The sequence below is a fragment of the Pan troglodytes genome, chromosome 5 (assembly GCF_028858775.2).
Source record: "Pan troglodytes isolate AG18354 chromosome 5, NHGRI_mPanTro3-v2.0_pri, whole genome shotgun sequence".
Taxonomy (NCBI): domain Eukaryota; kingdom Metazoa; phylum Chordata; class Mammalia; order Primates; family Hominidae; genus Pan; species Pan troglodytes.
In genome coordinates this window covers 110,922,793-110,945,560 of record NC_072403.2, presented here as the reverse complement: position 1 = coordinate 110,945,560, position 22,768 = coordinate 110,922,793, and positions in this window count along the sequence as shown.

The window sequence follows — 22,768 nt, the reverse complement described above, 5'->3', positions numbered from 1 at the left end:
TGAAAAGAGAAAAAATTGGATTGAGCTAAACCATACTATGTTTGCAATATACTGTATCAGACATAAAGGTTGTTCAACGTATTTGTTTCAAGTTTCTTCTAGAACATTCCTTCAAATCCTAGATATACTGTAGACTGGAGTGCTGAAGTGAATTACACATGAGGTGCCCAGTCTCACGTATACAGGATTTACAGAATTCCCTGTGCTTTGTGGGACCCCCAAAATGAGGAAAATAAAGCCCATCAAACTTTTTTTGAAATCCACTGGAGAGGAATAAAATACAAAAAGGCAATCATGCAGTAGCAGCAGCAACCAGGCTCTCTAAGTTGTGTCAAACTGCCTGACTAGTTAGAGTCGTGTTCAGGGCGTCTCTCCCGCCTGATTCTCTAACTCTCCCTCTCTCCCTCTGCTGCCTTGGGAAGCTTGCTCTCATTAAAAGGGATGAGAAACTAGCCACATCATTATATTCACTTAAGGCAGAGTTTAGCTGGTCAGTTTTTGCCACTGTCAGTAATAGTTGCCACTTTGGGATTTTGAGCTCTTATTGGCATCATGGTTTGGGTTGGGATTTTTATTTGTCTTACTTTGAAATTTACATGTCTTCAGAACAACTAAAATTCACAAGAACAAACTAATTAATGGATTCCATTTTTGACAGCTACAAGAAGACGGATGAGAAAGTAACATGCTTCTGGCAGCGTGTTATCAATTGGGAGGCAACAGTGCATTCCCTCTATGTGGAACAGTGAGCTGGAACCGACACTGACAGATGACACGGCCCTTTGACAGTGACGCCTGTATGAGCTGACAGCTCCACTTGCAGTCAGTCAAGTCCATGCTTTGCAGTGAAATTTTAACGGGCTTGATTTGCAGAATATTTTTTGTCTACTTCTCAGCTTGTGGTAGAAGTGAACAAAAATTTCAAAGCATTCACATTAAAAGAGGATTCTAGGATCTGTTACCCAACCTTCTTTTCCCCTCAAAGCTAATAATAATAATAGTAAATAAAACATAACCTTGGGGGCAAAAACCTGTAGGACATCTAGGAAAGGGACAATTCTCCTCCTGAAAGTTAGGTTTTCTATAATGCAAGGTAATTTATATATTATTAAAAATCTTTTAGGAATGATGAGATACCAAATTTCCCAAATTAATTATAATTTAATCATAAAATACGTGTGTATGTATGTGTATATATATACACACACATATGTGCATATACACACACACAAATAATATTAAAGGAGACTGATTTAATTATGCTTTTAAAACTTATTATATGATCAAGTAAACTGCTTCCAAATACTAGAAAATATTTTTCTGTAAGAGAAAGACACTTGCTCATTCACTTTCAGGTTTTAGGTCATGCTTTCCATTTTACCTTTTTACAATCTATTCTCTTTGAACAAGACATAGGCATGAAGCTGATTTCCTGTGTGACTTTTGTAAAGTTACTATTCTGTGCTTCAATTCCTTCACCAACAAAATGTAGCTAATCACCCTGTCACCACCAACATCCCTCACAGGCTAAGAGCAAGAAATAAGGGCATCAGGGGTTGCAAACTAGTGAGTGGAAGGCCAAATTGGACTGGCAGGGGTGTTGTGAATTTTTGCATTTGAATGCCCCTAGGCTGGGCAGGCACCTCCAGTTTACATAGCCTCTGCTCCCTGTCTAACACTGTATCTCTTTACACATTTATATAACTTGCTTGGGCCCTGAAGGCAATTGAATTTGTCACTGTGGCATCATCAACCAATGTGTTCGCACTACTCATAGAAACACATAATAATTCTAACATTGTTGGTTTCAAAAGACTCACCATAAATGGATAAAATAAATAGAATATAATGATGGAGACAGGCAAATACAAATGAAATAGACATACAATGACAAAGAACAGCTAAAAAGCTAATATTGATATATAATGCAAACTCTGTTCCTAGGGTAATAAGCTAGCACTGAGCCACACACTCTGCAACTGTCCTAACTAGTCCTTCCTCTTGCTCCCCACTTCCCCATAAACAAATACAGCAGAGAGCTGAGTCTAGCAATCTTATGCCAGGCAAAGATAAATGATTCACTTGTTATTGGGATTATCTAGCCAATTAAGGTGACTGATTAAACTGCTATGGTTTTAATGTTTGTCTCCTCTAAAACTCATGTTGAAATTTAATTTCCATTGTAACAGTATTAAAAGGTGGGACCTTTTAGAGGTGATTAGGCCATGAAGGCTCCACCCTCATGGGTGGGAATGTTGCCCTTGTAAAAGGGCATGTTCAACCTCCTCTTGTCCTCTTTTGCCCTCTTACCTTTGACATGGGATGATGCAGCAAGAAAGCCCTTGCTGCAAGATGCCAGCTTCCTGATCTTGGACTTCCCAGCCTCCAGAACTGTGAGCCAGTAAATTCCTCTTTAGTGTAAATTACCCTGTCTCAGGTCTTATGTTATAGCAAAATAAAATGAACTAAGACACCAACCTTCATATATGTATAATTATAAATGATTAAAGAAAGTGACATGGAAAGCATATTAGGAGAGATGAGTTTTTGAAAAGTCTTGGAAAAAAAAATTCATAGATTGGCAGAGGAAAGGAAAAAGCCATTTTATGCAGAGAGAATGGTTTATGCAAAGGTTCAGAGATGAGAAAGTCTTGAGTTACCATTGCTAGAAAAGAGCCCAAACAGTTCATAATGAGGAAAAGATAAGGTTGGGTTCCCTGGATTAACTACATATACAAAGTATTACAGCATGTTAATTTGTAAGGAAACAAAATTCACAGACTGCATACAAAAACCAAGCAAAATATAATGGCCTTCCATTTGTTTTATGGTAATTGGACATTTATTTCATAAAGTAAGTACTGCTATTATACCATGACCCACGATAAAAAGGAAAACTTCTCAGTTTACATTTCACCCATCATAACCTTGAATGTTAAAATAAACTTACATGCTTCATTAACTAGAAAATAATTCCCTTCCATACTTTGAATTTGCTTAGGGTGTGGTTCTCGGTGAAGACAAGTTCAATTGATATGCTTGAAGAATTCTAATTAAGAAACAAGGTAATTTCAAAGGTATGACATTTAATGTTTTACTAGCATCTTTTTAATGCCTACTTTTATTCCATCCTTCAATTTCTTGAAACTTTATATGATTTTTGAGATTTAACTTTGTGATTTCTATATCAATTAAACCTTATTGGCCACCTCTTATACCAGAGATGAAAATTATCATAGGCTGATAAAGAATATTTGATTAGTACCTAGTATGCTTAGAATAATGCATCAATGAATACTTGTCAGATATCTATGTGTTAGGTGCCCTGGTGATGAAGCAGTTGATAATATAAAATAGATAATTGTGGAAATAGATTTCCTCATCAAATTAATGCTCCTTGTCAGGTTTCTCTTTTTCTTTAATCTCTGAACAAATAGTTTTTATTGGGAAATCCATTGATCAATTATATGATAGAAAAACACAAAGTGGTTATACTATAATATCAAGTATTCAGGTTACATAAGAGTTTAAAATAAGATGAGTAAATTGCAAGAAATTATTAAACATTTTCCCATTATAGACTGAAAAACAGAGGAACCGAAATTCAAATGAATAACTCCACTCAGGCAGCAGGGAGGTATTTAAGTCAGCTGGGACTCTTACACACTCAGGACATGCAGAGCTCTTGTCAGATCTCTCATTGCCATTTCTGTGGACTACAGACCATTGCATTCCCTCAGTGGAACTGAAAGCCTATTTGTAGGAGAGCCACAACCCAACACCACATTGTATGGGAATGAAAAAATGAAGCCAGTCAGGAAACACATGGTGAGATGGATTACTTTTCTGTGACTGGATTCCTCGCCCCTGCCATTTTTAACCAGGATAACAAATGTTCTTTGTTTGGACATCATTCTGAGCATATAAGGATTCAGGACAGGATTACAGGTGGCTAAGATCAGAAGTAATGGTTCCTGAACTGAATGAGCAATATGTTCAAAACATTAATCTTTAAATTAAGTAAAAACTCTATTTGATTATTTCTGTATACCTAAATCAAGTTATCTGTGTTATGAATTTCCAAGAAAATAGGTTGTGTGGAATTATGTTGGTTGGCATATTCCTCTTTCCTCATTAGTCAAGATAAAATTGAAAAATGGAACGTTGTCTGATATTAAATGACAATTTTAATTAATAAGAATTCCTTAATAGCAAATATAACTAGTAATGAGTATATTAACTACAAACAGTCTTTGTTTTTGAAAACCTATTGACTTCATTTATTTATTTTTTCTTTTCTTTCTTAAACATAATTTTGGACTCAATTGCTTCAGTGTTTGCCTTCTCACATCTTCTGGGACTCCACTCAGTCTGTCTTACAAGAGCCAGGAAAACCAAGACAACAGCAACTGAGTCAGCTCAGGCTACACATATCTTCCCTTCCCCTCTTCTTTTCTTCATTCATTTAACAAACATTTATTGACTGTGTGTTGGACTGTGCTTAATGCTGAAGACACAGTGATGAACAACATAGTCATGGTCACTGTCCCCTGGAGCTCACAGTCTCAGCAGAGGCAACTACTCAAGCAGTTACAATGCAATATAGGAGGTGCCATAATGGGGAAACACAGGAAGGGAACCCAACCCAAAGGGCTGGGAAGACTTCCTGGAAGAAACGACACTTAAGCAGACACCTCAAGGATAAAAAAGAATTGGCCAGTGAAGAGGTGGAACATGTTCCTGGCAGATGGTACAGCATATGCCAAGACCCATAGGCAAGAGACTCTGAAAGAAATTCAATATGGCTAGAATAGAATGGTGGGGATGAGACTGAAGTTAGACAAATAGGCAGGAGCTAGATCACGTGAGGCCTTACAAACCATGCTAAGTTAAGACTTCATCCTTAGAGCAATGGGGGAGCCACTCCAGGAACTTCTATTTGAAGCACATATACATTATCTATACTCCCCTTGATGTCACGGGCAAGGAGGGGAAGGGGGACATAATTCCTTTCACTGACAAATACCATATTATCCTCTTTATCTCATTATGGGCTCTCTCTTTCTCCCCCCAACCCCCCCCCCAAGTGTGTATGTGCATATGTGCTGGCAGAAAAGAATTTCCCATCTATCTGGCATTCTTTCTCCCCCAAAATGGGCTTCCAAAGGACTCTCTGTCTTCTTTAGCCTCCAAACCTCCTGTAGGAAAACAACCTGTTGCATGGCAACAGTGATGCCATCTGGAAGCAGAACTGCTATGATGACCGATGTTTCATCCCTTCATGCCACCGTATTCTGCAGCAAGATCTTCAAACTATGCTCATAGCATAGATAACCCCTTGTAAAGAAACAATACCTGTAGCATGGACAACTCTTCATGAAGATGCTTACTCCCCAGTGATCATGAGTTTCAAAAGAAAGTATGCAACACGACCACCTGCACGTATTTCACCAAAAACACGATGTCTTCCAGCCACTGAGACATCGTGTCTGTTGGTAAGTCCCTATTAAATGTTTCTCTTTGAGAAACTAGATTTGTCAGTCTCTTTCTTCAGCTTCTCAGCTTCTTTTGTCTTTGGGGATATGTTTGCATAGATCTGTCACCGTGGAACACCTCCTTTCTAAAGTGAGTCTTCATTGATGATACTATAATATAATATATTATATTTATATTATATTATTATTGTTTCTTTTTTTTAAGAGACTGGGTCTTATTCTGTTACTCAGGCTGGAGTGCAATGGTGCGATCATAGCACATTGCAATGTTGAAATCCTGGGCTCAAGCCATCCTCCTACCTCAGCCTCCTGAGTAGCTGAGACTACAGGCATGTGCTAAAATATATATATTTTGAAGCCCTACTATTGCCAGTCATTGTGCTAAGCAGGGAGATAAAATTGTGGTCAAAGACACACTCTGCCTGCTCATTTGGAATTTACATCTTTGTCACAGTTTCTTAAAAAAAAACCCCACTAAGTTAAATAAATAATAGATATTTTCCCAGTGATAAAGGAGTAAAAGTTTAGAAGCACAGAGCAATTTTTTTTTCCTAAAAAGAACCCTTCAGAGAATACAGATCTGGATTGAAATGAATTATTGGCTCATGTTTAAGCCCTGTTGACATGATGATAAATAAATATTTAGGCAAGTTATAAACTGATGTGTGAAGGCCACAGCAGTATCTTAACTTCCTCATCCCCTCTCCCTGCTTCACTCAGAAATGTTTTGTGAAAATGTTTCAAACTGCTGTAGAATACTGTCACACCAAAGGCAGGTTTCCAGGAAAAAAAAATGTGGCAGCAGCTTCTCTGCCACCACAGAGATGAATGTTTTTCAGTTATTTATATCCCATAGCATGTGACTGTATGGCAGGCCTGAAGGTGTTAGAGAGCAGGAGAGAATAGGGTACTTTCACCAAGGAGAACACGTGAAAGGCGATTGAAACATATGGTGACAAAAAGAGGAGACATGAAGGCAGGAGAAAATAAAATGTATGCAGTTTTTCAGAGGATTCAATGAAGATGCATATTAATTAAACCTACTTGAGAAATTCACATCCCATAGGTGATACGTATTTTGCTGATATGATGGGAGGTTGACTCTAAGCTTATGATAATTAGTCAATGAGTATGTATTGACTGCTTTTGATTTGTACTGGATGGCGCAGGGACATACAGAAGAACAGAAATCCAATGAGGATGTGAGAGAGTTTTGCTTTATCTTATTTCTATGCCACTCGTTCCCACTCTCTGGTGGGGAGGAGCAACTGATCCCTGGGGTGAAGGTGCCAACACCTTGGAAAACACTCAGGGTCAGGTACTCTTCCCTCTGGTTTCTCTCATGCTGTTCTGGGACTTCCTCATATTGGCCAAAGCTTTAGAGAGTTAAAAAAGGACACTTCTGTAATGAGGCTGTAGATGCTGCGATATGGACATTCTTTATCCAGGAACACTTGGGATGGGGTTACCATCTATTGAAGGCTCATCTGGCTAACAGAAATGCTGGGGAAAACTTTTACTGAATTGAAAGTGCATTTCAAGTCATGTTCCAAAATCTGACTATCCATCAGAATCCCTGTAAGGGCTTTTAAAAATATGCACGCATAGCCTAATACCTGACCTACTGACTGATTCAGAAGATTCAGAGCACCAGAATCTTGATTTTTAAAAAGATTCCCCAGGTGAGTCTTATGCAACCTACACTTTGATGTGTTTGGAAAAGACTAAATGGCAACCCATACAAAGACTCTGATGTTTAATACTGAACACTTTACCTTTTGAATTTCATTTCACTTCAACAATGATATTTTAAATATCTACCGGGTGCTATTCAGAAGCCATCTATAAAGATGTTTGGAAGTGTTTTTTGTTTGTTTGTTTTTGAGACGGAGTCTCACTTTGTCTCCCAGGCTGGAGTGCAATGGCACAATCTCGGCTCACTGCAACCTCTGCTTCCTGGGTTCAAGCGATTCTCCTGCCTCAGCCTTCCAAGTAGGTGGGATTACAGGTGCCCGCAACCACACCTGGCTAATTTTTGTATTTTTAGTAGAGATGGGGTTTCACCATGTTGGCCAGGCTGGTCTTGAACTCCCAACCTCAAGTGATCCACCCGCCTCGGCCTCCCAAAGTGCTAGGATTACAGGTATGCACCACTGCGCCCAGCCCAGAAGTGTTTTTTTAAATGTAAATTAACAACTGTAATCCTTAGCCTGTACTGAGCCTATCACAGACATCAGCTAAACAGTTACAACAGCCCTATGAGGTAGATACTACTATTATCCCATTTACAGATGGAAACACTGAGGCTTAGGCAGTTTAAATATCTTGACTAAGTCACGTCAGGATTTGAATTCAGGTAAGTATAACTCAAGAGCCTTGAGCTCGTAACCTTTCTGCCTATTGAATCTCTCTATATACTTTACCTTAGAAAGAAATACTATTCAGTGTATTGTTAAAGTAACTGGAAAAATTATTGCTTTCTGGATAAAATGCTTTAAGTGGGCTACTTGCCTAAAGAACTATTTTTTAAAGTTAAATTAGTGGGTGAGCAATATGTCAGATCTACTCACAGGTAAGAATCCAAATTTATAATATTGCTGAATTAAATATTTATGAATACGAGTAGACAGTTTCTTATTTACATAGATCGGTGTGAATATAGCCAAATATAGATGTCTATAATTTTTTCCTCAATCAACCTTTTCCTAGAATTCCTACTTTGATATATTTTAGCTGACTTATATTTACATCAATGCTGTGGTGTTTATGCACTTCAAAGTTGGCAGATTTTAAGGTATCTTCTAAATTTGCCTGTGTCCAAATTTAGACAAATAACAAAATGACCTTGATGCAAATGCCACACTTTATTGAATTATGGGAAATAATATATGTGACCACAGAAGAGGGTACATCAGTTTGATCATGCTTTTTAAAATTATCTATTTTTAGTACAGACCTATATAAAATAAATGTTTTCATATAAGGTTATGCTGTTTGCTAATGATTTTGTTTTGGCCAGAAAAGAAAAGAGAGTATGAAAGATAAAAAAGCATTTATAATAAACCCGTTGGAAACCAATAATATATGCCATAATCTGAGAAACTCCTTCACTTTTTAATTACATATTTAATTATAGTGTGACTGAGCAGGTTACTTAACCTCTTTGTACTTCAGCTCCCTTATCAGCAAAATAGAGTTGAGAGTAGTACCCTCCTCTCTGGGTGGTAGAAAAGATGAAATGAAATAGTGCATGTAAAGCTGTTTCAACAGTACTTGTCACAGAGTAGGCACCCAATATTAATGGCTCTCATTATTGATTCAATTCAGCAAATATTCACTGAATGACAATCATAAAAACAATTGATCATTTTACAAATAATAACTTGTATCTCAGACACTAAGCCACATACTATATTCATATTATCTCATTAAATGTTCATAATAACTCTATAGACACAGTATACTTTTAATCTCATTTTACAGACGAATAGACAGGCTTAGGGAGGTGATATAGTTAGAAGATGCTGATACCAGTGTTTTAACAAGCAGTCAAACTCCCTGGCCCTCATGACTACCAGACTGTGACTCTATATCTAGTACCACACCTGGCACTGGAAGGCAATGGTCAGTTGAAGAGCCAGGGTTGCTTACCCTTGGGAAGGCTACCATCTAGAAGAGAAGGCAGCCATCAATCAAAACATTACAAAAATAATTATGATCTGATGCTTCTCTGAGGAATTGACATTTAAATGGATTACAGATCCCCCAAGGAGTTAGCCTAGTAAAGGAAGGGTGGTAGCCACTAGGGGAACATTTCAGGTCAAAGAACAGTACAAGCAAAGCCCAGAGGTGGGAAGGAACATGGCTCACTCCAGGAAATGCCATTTAGCTTGAAACAGCAGAACACTCATGTGAGGAGATCACTTTTAATCCAAGCAATAATAACAGAGGGAGATATTCCACAGAGGAAGAACTTCTGAGTAATGGGGCAAGAGAACCTTCCAAATCACAGTCAACACAGAAAACATGTAAAACCTAAAACCTGAAGAGTTATAATTCCATTCTTGTCATGGGCACCACAGACATTCATGGACACGAGAAACTCATAAACCTAACAAAAAGCAGGATTTTGTAGGAGTCATTTGAAAATAAATTTGCATATAAAGGGTCATGCCTCTAGTCAAAGGACCAGCAGATTATGGTTTGTAAGCCAAATCCAATTGTCTATCTGTTCTTTTACAACCCACAAGCTATGAATAGTTTGTGCATACATTCTTTAATGGTTGAAAATCATTCCAAAAGAGAATAATATTTCACAACATATGAAAATCAGGTGAACTTCACATTTTAGTGGCCATAAGTAAAATTTGAGTAGAACACATCTACATCCATTTATTTATATTGCCTCTGGCCACTTTTATGGTACACAGGCAGAGCTGAGTAGTTGTGACAGAGACTGCATGGTCTGAAAGACCTAAAGTATTTCCTACCTCCTATATGGCCCTTTACAGGAAAAGTTTGCCAAGCCCTAATCCAGCCTATCATCATTGCTGAGAACTATGTAGTTGCAAAAAGGAATTTTAAAAATCGGTACAAATGCCCCAATGTCTACAAGGCAAAAAGTCTTTCCATTTTAAAACCTAGACTTTGAACCATTGCAGAAATCGAAGGAGCAATCTCAGTGCAATTAGTGTATAATTTTCTATACAAAGAAATTGCCAGCCCAGCAAGTTCTAGTGTGGATCTGTGATGCAAGGCAGAGTTAGTGGCTGTCTTGCTTGCCTTTGTCTATCCAGTGCCTAGAAAAATGCCTTGTTCATAGTAGTATATGTTCAATAAATATTTGTTGGATGAACCATTGACATGTCAAATAGATGAGGCAGAATCAGTATAATGAAAGATAAGGCTTTTGGGCAGCATTAGAATAGCAACACCACCCTAGCTTCCTAGCTGAGAGCCTCACTGATTCTTTAGTGGTAAAAGACCATGGTTATACCTATAATCAATTGTGGAGCAGTCTGGTATTGATAGAGTAGAAACATAATCACTTTTCCCCTTTCAAATCACAGCTTTTAACTACAATCTGAAAAATTTTTCTTTCTCATCATTCCATAAAAACATTATCAACAGTCTCTTTCGATTAAAAAGTCCATTCTAATTGAAACTTCAGTCTCACATCTGATTTAGTGTTCACTTCTTCTTCCCTCCCCAGCATCAGCCTGGCATCAGCCTAGCTTTGATAGAGGGACTTGGCTTCTTCCCCTTTTCCTCTCACAGGTTTGCACAAGGAGGAGGACAATGGAAAGGGAACAGAAGCTCTTATTTACCTGGGTGTAGACATGGGCCTGTCAGCTGTCTCTTCTTTCCTGGCCAGGAATGACCCTCTGGGTGGCAGGTATCCATATCCTGTCTTTCTCATGAGTTGAAGGTGTTCCAGGTGTTCGACAATGAGGGTTCTTGCTCTTTAGGAGACTTTGCAGGGATGTTGCATCTCCCACTGCACCGTGCCCTGACTTTTGAGGCTCACTTGGCTCATCTCTTCCAATGCCCCTACTTTCTTCTCTAGGAATACACCCCACTATGTCTTGATTCCAGTGTCCTCTCACTCTTGACTTAAGTTCAGCTACCTTAAGTTCAGCTAATTATGTCCTTTGTGTCCATTTGATCCATGGAGAACCCAGCCATCTTTGCCAGACCAAATGGTGGGAGTAAGGCCACTTGTATAGTCTTCTCCTCACCTTGCCATCTCGCTCTGTTCTTTCTACTCAAAAAGGCACTGCGAGTAATGTAAGTACATGTTCAACCAGAGAGTGAGAGGCCAGTCTCTTCTTTTGACAGACAATCTCTACAAGCAATCCTCTTAAAGCCATCTTCCTAATTTGGAAACTGTTAGGAAAGAGGAAATAGAAAGAAAACTCACAGTGTTCCCCACTGAGTTGATAACTTATGACTCCAGTAATTCCTTTGAATTCTCCCTCCCTGTTGTTTGGCCAATTCTTAATAAGCTCTGAGGAGGTATTTGTTTTTAATTGTTTTCTGATCTCTTTATAATATGAGGTAATTGATTCCTCTTTAGTTTCAGTCTTGGGTCCTAGATGCCAATTCCAGGGGAATAAAAAATATTTCTAATTAATATCTTATTATATCTTTCACATTTTTCAGTTTACTGTTCACAATTTATGCTACCACCTGACATCTTGAGGGGAGGAGGGGAGGCATTTCCTCAAACCCCAGCTTCTGAAAACAGGCCTCCCTTCTGGCTCTATAAGTCTTCCATCCCATATATTCGTATATTCTTTCTGCTGATATTTTTGTGGCTTACTAGTGCCAGGTGCTTTTTGGGGGATGGGGGCAATAAAGAAAACAGAAAAATTGGCTACCCCCATGGAGCTTACACTCTAGTTTAGAGCAAACATTCTCCAAACATTCTAGTTTAGAGCAAACATTCTCCAGGAGTTTAGCCGTAACTCCTTTCAGGTTCTAAGGTATAATAATCTACCTACATGAATGTCCTGGGCTGGCCCAGATTCTTGTTCTTCTTCTGTCTGTCTGTCTGTCTCTCTCATTGACTAATTCTTAATCTGTCTTAGCTATACTCCTTTGGCTACCTACAAGACCTCTTTCTTTCTAAAACTGTCCTCTGCCTCTTGATCCACTCCACTGAGTTTAATTTTGATCTCTTGTACCCTGAAACGAGAACCACTGAACTCCTGGGTGATCCACACTGCTTCCTCATCTTTTAGAATAGACGTCTCCTGCCCCTTTGCTCCCACAGCCTTTGGCCATGCCTCCATTAGAGCATTGACCATACTTGAGGTCGGGGACTAGGTCATTCCTTTTTGTAACTCTCTCCCCCTCACAGACGCACACATACCACCATCTCAACCTCCATCACCATCACCCCCACCCATGCTACAGCTGTCAACACTACCATCTTTGTGCGTTGGACAGAGTAAGAATTCAACAGAAACTGTTTGAGTTGAACTGTTTATCTATTAGCAACTAACCTTTCACAATGCCAATGTAGTCTTTTAATAACTCTGCCAGGTCATGCAATATAAAGCCTCTTCCACTTCCAAGCTGGCAATGAGGACAATTTACTGCAGATGATTCTACGGGAAGTGACTGACTCTCATTGCTCAGCTCCCCAGTAGCTGTGACTATTGTCAGAATAACCAGAGGCCTCCAAATTCCATGTCCTCTCATGATCCATGAACTTGAGAAAGATAGATACATAAAGGAGAGATCTGTTTCAAAAAAGCTTTGCAGTGTTAAGCCAGCCTTTGAAACCTTATTTATTGTGTTTCATAATACGTCAATTTAGGACTCATGTTTGGTCAACTCTGCTAAAAAATGTTAGAATTGCAATCTGAGCTTCCTTTGTTAGTTTGAATTTTCCATAAAAGAATTTCTTCTATAATGAAAATAACCAAAAGGGCTTTCATTCATGAAAATATTTGAGGCATCTGAAAGCCTAGTACATGTAGGAGTACTTTTGTACTGGTCTTTTTGAAGGAAATTTCTTTTAACTCTTTTTTAACTGTATCAAAAATGTTATGACAGCTCTCTCGGTACTTGCTTCTTTACAAATGACCAAAAAATAGATGCTAATTTTATAAAAATATATTTTCACTGGGAATGGACAAAAGTGAAGGGTAGATCAAGGTTAGTCGCAGTCAAAAGAAAATAAAGATCAAAAAGCCTCCTGGGGTAATATGCTGAAAAAAAATGAATTTTCCAGTGCCAATTTATGGCAAATTTTCTATGTCAATTACTGATTAAACAAAAGAATAAATAGAGAGCTTTACATGCCACTTGTTCTCCACCTGACTTGGAGAAATTGTGAACCGTACACACTTTCCCTAATTTTCCCCCTAGTTACTTGAAACTGAGCCAAAGCCTTGGTCATTGAGTTAGAGAATTGGAAGAGCAATCCCTGGAACCCTTAGCCACTCATTGTTCATTAGTAATGTGGCCTTTCAGGAGATCTTGGAGGAAAAAAGTCAAGTTTAACATTACAGAGCAGAATGTAAAGGAGGATTACATGAGGGATAGACATGGAGGGGATGATAGTCATTAATTTAAAGTGGTTTAGAACAGAGCTGGCTGTTATTTGTTTCTACTTGAGAAAACAGTAGATGATTCCCCTGTTAATCCATTCAGTCATGTTACAAATATTTATTTTTCATCTATTATGTGCCGTGATGAAGAGAAATAGATAACTAAAGCTAGAGAAAAAAGCACTCAGGTAATAAAATTAAACTCACTTATTTTTAAATTTTTAAATTTTTAAATTCTGGCTTCCATGAAACCGTAAACATTTTTATATTTCTGGGTTTTTCTCAGAATTATGAAAGGCAAAGCAGAGAGGTTATGTCAGTGTGTTGTTGAAAATCACAGGATTGGTGATTACATTTGGTGTATCTCATAAAACAAAGTAAGTATCTAACATATTAGAAAATTAAAATTTTAATAATAAAATTGCTTATAATTGTAATAATATGTTAAGAGGGAGATTCTTTCCTTTCTATCCCTACAGAATAAATTCCAAACAAACATATATGAATAATTCAATAGCTTAGTAATTAAAAATACAAATTAAAATAGCAATGAGATACCTTTTTGCCTTCAAATTGATAAATATCAATTTACAGTGATAGCGCCTGTTGTTGGTGAGAGTTCTTGAAAACAGGCAACCTCAAATAGCTATCGGTAGGGGTGTGAAGTCATACAGTCTTTCTGGAGGACATTTTAATAAATATAAAAAGCTCTAAAAGTATTCATTCTTTTTAATCCCGCACTTCTACTTTGAGGAATGAAAGCTATACAAAGAGATAAATATCCAAGGATGTTTATCACAGCATTACTTAAATAGCTCAAAATTATAGTCATCTAAATGTCCAACAGTAGAGAATTGCTAAAAAAAAATTAGATTGTATCCATATTTTGCTATATTTTAAAGTAATTCAAATCACACTGTAGAATTGTCAATGCATGGAGAAATGTTCACAATGTATTAAGCAAAAAAACCCTAAATGATGTGGAAGTGTATTAATATGTGTGAATTAGTCTGCTTGGGCTGGGCTGGCATAACAAATACCATCAACTGGGTGGCTTAAACAACAGAAATTTATTTCTGGTAGTTCTGGAGGCTGGAAGTTCAAGATCAAAGTGTCAGTTGATCTGGTTCCTGGTGAGGGCTGTCTGCCTGGCTCACAGATGGCTGCCTTCTTGCTGTGACCTCACATGGCTTGGGAAGGGATGTGGCAGGGAGTTCTCTGGTGTCTCTTCTTATAAAAACATTAGTCCTATCAGGCTAGGGCCTTGCCCTTTTGACCTCATTTAATATTAACTACCTTCCACAGGCCCTATCTCCAAATACACTGGGGCTTAGGGCTTCAATATTTGAATCTGGAGAGTACACAAGCATTCAGTTCATAATAACACATATATTGTCAAATATACAATGTGTGCTATATATACGTGGGAAAGAAGCCAGAAGGATATACATGAGGTATATTAAAATGTTAACAATGTTTGTGTTTGGGTAGTAGGATTAAGGGTAGTTTATGTTTTTTCTTTCTTTGTGCATTTCTGTCATTTCAAAATGTTCTATTGAAAATGTATCAGAAAAACACTACAAACAGCATATGTGTTTTTAATTTCGACACCATAGAACCAGCCCTCACTGAGCAGACCATGTGCAGAGCAGGCTGCCCATTTCAGGGCTGGCCCTGGAATCACTCTGGGCAATGTATGCACAGCACAGTAGGGAACAGAGAAACTTGCTGAACTTCCAAAGGAACCCATAAGAGATAATACAAAGACAAAGCTTTCATGGGATTTCAAGAAACAGCTACTTTTCCAGGAAAGCCTTATTATAAACGGGGTTTCCAAAGAATATGAAAGCCAAATAGGAATAACTAACGCTTGAGTGGCACTTTTAACTTTTCCAAAGCACTCTCCCATTTATTAATTCATTTGATCTTCATAACAATTATGCAGGCAGGGCGTCTATTAGTATTCCTATTTTAACAATGAAGACATAAAGGTAGAGAGCGATTAAGAGGCAAACTCCAATCACAATTAGCAAAGTGGGATCCAGATGTCCCAGCTCTCAGTCCAGCACTCCTGCCCCTGCCTGGGCACCCTCACACATAACACAGCCTCTGGGAAAATCTAGGATTTTTTCAGCTCTTATTAAAAGAAAAAATTTCCTTAGCTTTCTTGTGAAAAGAATGAAGCCAAATAGGGCTGTAAGAAATAATGTAATTCAAAAGGCAAAATACAGCCTGCTATCACCCAGACGGAAGGCTTTGCAGCTAGCGTGTTATGTGATTATTTCTGGTCTTAAGAAGGTGTCAGTTTTTTCATTGACTATATACTGTTGCTCATTTGCCCTGAGACCCAGACAGGTAACAACTCTTTGAAAGCTAAGTGTAGTGAATCCCGCCATGGTAAAGTGCTTTAGGGACAGTGAGTTGAGTGACTAGTTGTGTAATATAAAATTAAATGGTCCTAACCTCCATCTTAATTAAGAATGATTTCCTATCTAAGGATATTGTTTTATATACTAGATGACTTCACAGTTCTACTTAAATGCAGTGTAAGAATATAATCTAAATCATTTTTTTTTTGTTTTAAACCCTCAAATATGGCAGCTTGGGAGATAGTTTACAACTCTATTTTTAATGAACTGATTTAACTATAGATATTATAACTGCAAATAAAACACATTTACAAAAAGCTGTTGTCTTTAGAATTGTAAATCTGGCAAGGTTTTTAGCAGTAGAGTCTTAGATAAATAAAAAGTTGCATCTTTTTAAACTGTGGGTGTTAATTGGGCTTTTCTTATCATCATGAAGAATAAAAGCAGATGTTGATCTGAAACAATGCCTTATCATGCATAGTGGTCTTAAGGGAATGCATTTTCTTTGATGCCCTTATTTGTTCTGATTTATTATCAGCCAGATTTACCTGCTGGTCACATACTTATTCTGACTTGGAAATACCAACCAATGGTAATTCAGGAGATAGCTATTACTAGAGAGAAAGTATCCAACAAGAATGTCACAAACGTGTTTTGTCAGTGGACTATAGCCGTATCAAGGTGAGATAAACTAATCGTTTCACCTTGATGTGCTAAATTAAGTAGTGTGAAGAAATCAGAAGACAATGGTGAAGAAAATGAGCTGAGTGAATAACTTGCTATTTCCTTGCATAAATAAATTTTTTTGTGATGATTAGAGCTTAGTGAATAAGGTCAGGGGTGGGGGTGGGAGAGGCAATTATTTCATGTAACAGAAGAAAGCATCTATAATTATTTCATGATGACTATTTAGAGTCAAACAGAAGTTATCAGAAGGGATGTAGTTGTATATTTATTTAGTAAGCTAGGAAAGGCAGACTTTGCCATTCAAACTCTGAAAAGTTGGATTCAAACCCATCTCTTTCCAAATGAAAAAGAGATACTATAAACATGGTCATTTAGGAGAAGATCAAGTACTAAGAGAATGAATGTAAATACTAGAACCTGTTGGGTTTAAAGCAAGTAGTAGAAGAATGAACAAAAACAAGAAAGCTTGCTCTTGTTGTCCTCTCTTTCTTGATTGTACTCTTTTTCTCCTTCATTTAGTTCATTTCACTTCAAAGACAGTATTTATTGAGCATTTTGTAAGTTCAAGGTTCCATGCCAATAGGCCCTGTGAATGCAGCAGAATCTGTTACTACACACTGGGAACTCTAGGATAGGGAGGTAGTTCTAGTAGATGAATTTCTTGCTTTATTTAAGTGCTGCCCAACTGGGAGACTTTCCACATCAGATTGGATATGAAAAAGTAGCCTCAAAGCAGCTAATCAAGGCTGAACAAAACAAATACATATTACTAGATAAAATGTTGATGAGCAACAGCTGCTTTTTGGGAGTGTCCAGTTAGCCTCTCCCTCAGCTGTGTGTGCATATGTATGTACATGTACATGTTCATGTATATGTGTACATGGATATGTGAGTACATGTCTGTGTGTACATATGTGTGTATTTCTGTATATATATATATGTATGTGCCTCTAGTAGATCAACAGTCAGTATGGCATGGAATCTTGCAAGTTTAAGTGCATAAGTCCAGGACTTTAACAATTCTACTTTTATATTACTATTTATTCTATTTCTAAAGTTGGTGATTTTCCATTGTGTATGTATTCTAACAGAAAGCTTCCCCAAATTTCCCTCACTTACATTGTTCCCACTTGCGGGTTTACATTATGCCAACATTTTGGTTGAAACTTCTCTTGCCTACCCTAACTCTCTTTGGTTTATACTCTTTTTTTTTAACCAATCCTGACTGAAAAAATACTTTACCAAAGCTAGTGCAGCACACATGTACTTGGAATTTTTTTGCTTTCCTTACAGAGGAGCAAGCTGACAATGTCACTGAGAGTTGTAACATTGCATTTTTTTTAAAATGGGGCAAAGCAAGGTCAAATGCCAAACCTATTATGCTTGGCTGCTGCTTACAAGAGTGTGAATTCAGGTTTCCTGCTTAGCACCATGTAAGTGTCATGACATGCCATTGTCATAGGAAGGGCACCAGGCTTAGGCTATGTAGTGAAGGGAGTCTTCCTGGAGGAGGCACTGTCTAAACTGAGATGTGAAAGATGAATAGGAGCTAGTCAGGCAAAAGGGAGAGGGAGAGAAAGCATATTTCAGGTAGAGGGCCCAACAAGGGTTATTTCAGAGGTTAGAGAAAGTTATACGTTTAAGAAACTTGTATTAGTTTGCTAGGGCTGCCATAAGAAAAGGCTGGATGGCTTAAACAGCTGAGGTTTATTTTCTCAGCATCCTGGCAGCTAGAAGTCTAAGATTAAGCTGCTAGCATGGTTGGTTTCCCCTGAGACCTCTCTCCTAGGCTTACGGATGCCTACGTTCCCTCTTGCTGCCTCTTCACATGGTTTTTTGTGTGCACACTCGTATCCCTGATATCTCTCCTTTTGTGATTAAATTTCTTCTTCTTATAAGGACACCAGACAGACTGGACTAAGGCCCATTTTAACAGCCTCATTTTAACTTAGTCATCTCTTTAAAGGTTCTAACTCCAAATACAGTCACATTCTGCATTTGTACTACACTGCATAAATACTGGGGATTCAACATATGAATTTTGGGGGCCACAATTCAGCCCCATAACACAACTTAATGCAAAATTCAATATTATAAAAGCACTTATTAAAGACAAAATATATGCCTAAATCTTACAACCAAACCACAACATCAAACACATCAATATTCTGAGACAACTCAAGAGATTGCATTAACTGTTTCACAAGGAACTACTGGTCTATCTCCTCTCCCTTCCAAATGGAACTGAAGACAATACTTTTTCTACATGAGTTGAAGATCTGGGGTTAAAAACATCTTAGCAACTTGATAGTAGCAGTTTCTGGAATATTTGTTAGAAAAACAGAACCTCTGCTTTAAACCTGAAGGACTTTGGGGAAGAACTAACAACACTACCACGTGTGATTCTTGTCCAAGCACCTAGAGTGACATGGCCGTGAAAAGGCCTGTTGGCCAAGAGTCACTTTTGTTAGCTGATGACACAGAGTGTCATCATTTTTATTAAGACTAAAGAAAGTCTGTACATGTATACAGCATATGCTGTCTGGGTAAACTTGTAATGAAAAAGGTAATCACAAATAAGGCTTGGGCCTTTAGGGCATATCACGATGGTCTAACTAAGAGAGTGACCTCTGCCTGAGCTGTCAAGAGACACAATTTGAGTACAACAAGTTCTGCTGCTTACTGTGATCCTGATGTTGCTTTTGGCACTGATATTCTGTGATTCTATATCCCTAGTATATCAAATCATGTCTGAAAAGTATCACAGCTAAAGAGTTAAGCTGTACTTATTCTTTGTCAGCATCTCCAATCACGAACGATGAGCTGACGTCAGAAAGCTGGCCTCACATACCCCCAGCCCCGAGACCATGGGGATGGCACTATTAATGGTAGGACACCTCACTTTTCTTTTCTGGGTCTCTGGGCACTAGGCAGTGAAACCGTGCAAAACTTCGAAAGCTCTTGCCTTCATGATTTATGGCTATAGCCACTTCTTTATTCCCTTACTTTCATAAGCACCAAATTCTGTTAGAAAACTTAGGAGAAAATCTGCCAATCCTGGGCTATTTTGAGGTTTCTTCATCATCTCTTGACCTTTGATTTGACAAGCCAAATAGCAAAATGAAAAATGGGCTCTGTAGTCTTGCCTATGATTACCAGCCAGGACAGGCAGCATCTGGAAGGAAAAACAAAAAAGCCACCAACCATTTGGAGTAAAAGGCTCTGAGCTAGTAGCAAAGGAGAAACTTGAGAATTTGGACACAATGTCCCAATAAAGGAAAGTAAATTATTTTAAGTTTGACAAATTGTGTTTCTAATTTGCATCTAACTTTGTGAGATAGAAATGGAAGCTTCAGGAATTGCATGCTGTTTTAAGTGGCCGTCTGTATCAGGCACATCTTAAAGGGTAATTTTGACATTCTTGACTTCTACGAGAGTGAGGCTATTGGGTCTATATAATCTACTTGGTATTATTAATATCTTTAAGATAGTCTGCAAAGTTAACATTTTAAAATTTTGCTTGCCAACAATCATGATTTTCCTGTATCGTGTTGTAATTTTGTATGAACATCAAGGTATTTCAGTATTGTTGACAGTTTTCCATTCTTGCTATATATAACATGTCTAAATTTGAAAGTGAAAGCAAAGTAATGAGGAAATTTGCAAAGCACAGAAATATATTCCACTCGTTCCCTTCCTGAATTTTTCCTTGCAGGTAAGGAAGAAGGTGCAATGTGCCAGTTAATCTATTTAAATGAAACCATAGCTTTTTAAGATTTGAGGGAAAATATTTTTCAGACATTTACATGCATAAACAATTGCTCTATGAAAGCTAAACTTAGTCATACAATCTACCTAGATCTTTAGAACATGCGCATACATTAAACCACTTCAAAATTAATAAAACTCTCTAAATTATGCATGGCGCAAAGGGTGAAAAAAGTTGATAACAGGAACTGCTGCCTGGCTGGTGCTATGCATTTGGTAATGCACTGAGAGCAACCCTATGGCTATGCACTAGAGAAGATCATAATAAGGTATAATTGTTGCTTGCTCATTTGTTCGAACTCTAAAACTATATCAAATAACACTTAATTATACACATAGAATACCATTACAGCAAAGAACTCACACTTGAATAGCTCAGTATAAGTGAGGACATTTAATATTATTTGGCTCCAATAGGTGCAAAAAAGATACAAAGTAGCAGCTGCTAATTAATCTGGAGTTCTAGGTTTGCAACCTCAAAAGAAAATCTAAAGAATATTTCCTGGAGTTTGAATATGTAAAGTTTTAACTGCTCCATCTGGTACATGCCCTCTGATTACCCACAATGTTGGCTGGCAGTTTGAGGGACGCATTTGATAGCCAGCCAAGTTTAAAGGTCTATTGGAGGTAAAACAATGCCCACCCTTTAACAAGAGTGCCATTGTTCCTTAACAATGAAGCTCTCTGGCTTATTTGAATGTCAACAATTCAGAAAAGTTGATGTTTGGAGCCATCAAATAAAATGTTTTTGTGAAACAGTTTATTATTTCAGTGGTAATTATTTGAATCATTCATGGTAAAGGATGTTTGCTAATGAGAGCTTGGCTGCTGTAAATTCCAGAGAGACTGAATGCTCTTTGTGCTGACAAAAAGACCCAAATCACTGGAGAGTGACTGACTGGACAAATCATTCATCTATGCAAATGCCAGCCGAAATGGTCAGATGCATTTATTACCCTCCTCATTATAGTAAACAAGGCAGGAATCGTGACTGGCAGTTATCAACTTGCCCTGAAGTATGATTTGTTCTCCTACCACTATTTAAATGAGAGGAAAAAAGGCATGCCACCAGGGACTTTGTTGGTTTATAAAAGAGTAAATGTCACATAGCCCAGTGCTTAAAGACTTTTGATTGACAAATGTTTTATTTGACATATCAAACAATGATGGTTTTCATATCAAATAGTCCATATTTGTTAGCAAAAATCTTAACCCCTTGAAGTTTGGCCAATGCTTTTAGCTCGCTTCTGCCAATGCTTAGAAACTAGAACACAGATGGCAAGTTACATTAAAGGCAATACCAAATATCTCTACACATAATGTGCAAAGACCTAAAAATACTCTGCATTGGGTGACAGAAATGACACAGTGTTTTATCACAACACATATAGTGTAAAATGTTCTTCTGAACTGATAATGCAAATTAAAGTGATGTTGACCTACTTGCACTTACTAAGTATTCTTCTGCTGTTTAGTGCAAGATAAGCTAAACATTAAAGAATTTATACAGCATATGTCACAGTGAAATCTAAATTGTCTGGTGTAACTCTTCTTAAATGTCACAACAGTGTCACAACACGCTCAGGGTTTCAGGGCTTACAGTTAAAGCCACAGCACCCTTACATAACCCCTTGTTCTCATGTGCTCAAAACTTTTCCCTTCTTGTTTCCTGTGACTTAAGTTTTATATGCTTCATTTCAGCCTGGTTGATATTTACAAGTATACCTCATAATACAGAAGCATGCCAGGCAGATATGTGAGCTTACAGAATTTGTAATCAAGGTTGTCACTTGATAAACATCATATGACAACTTGCCTGGGAGACACTTAGGGCGATGTGTTCCCACACATGCTCTCCTCTCCTTTGTTGCTATATTTTAGGCTGTCACCACTGCTGGAGTTTGGTGCCTCTTCATTCTTTGAACTGCGATGGAACTGTTCATTTTCAAAAGCCAGAAGTAACTACAATCACTGGAAAAGGCTCTAAACAAACCTAAAACTGTGGTTTGGTTTCCTAGCATAGAATACAATATGAAATTTTCATGGAAACGAAAGGTTTTTCAGGCCATTGTGTTGCATTCAGTTAAGCTGATGTATTTTTTGGCTAGTGTATTATTATTCAAAACATGAAAATACATTTAGTAGCCTTCACTGATATAATTTGAGTATTTAAATATGCATTTTATCAGAAGGAGTAATAGCATCCCTCCTTTAAATATATGATTATGAAAGTTTGGTGGTTCTTAAGTAAAATCATATCATCTTGGATTTGAACTTTGTCCATAGAAACATTTCTATTTTTATAATAAGTTGTAATCACAAAAGAGAATATAATTGTTAGGGGATGACACTTATTCCTAATGCTCCTGCTTCCTTCCATGTGCGTGGG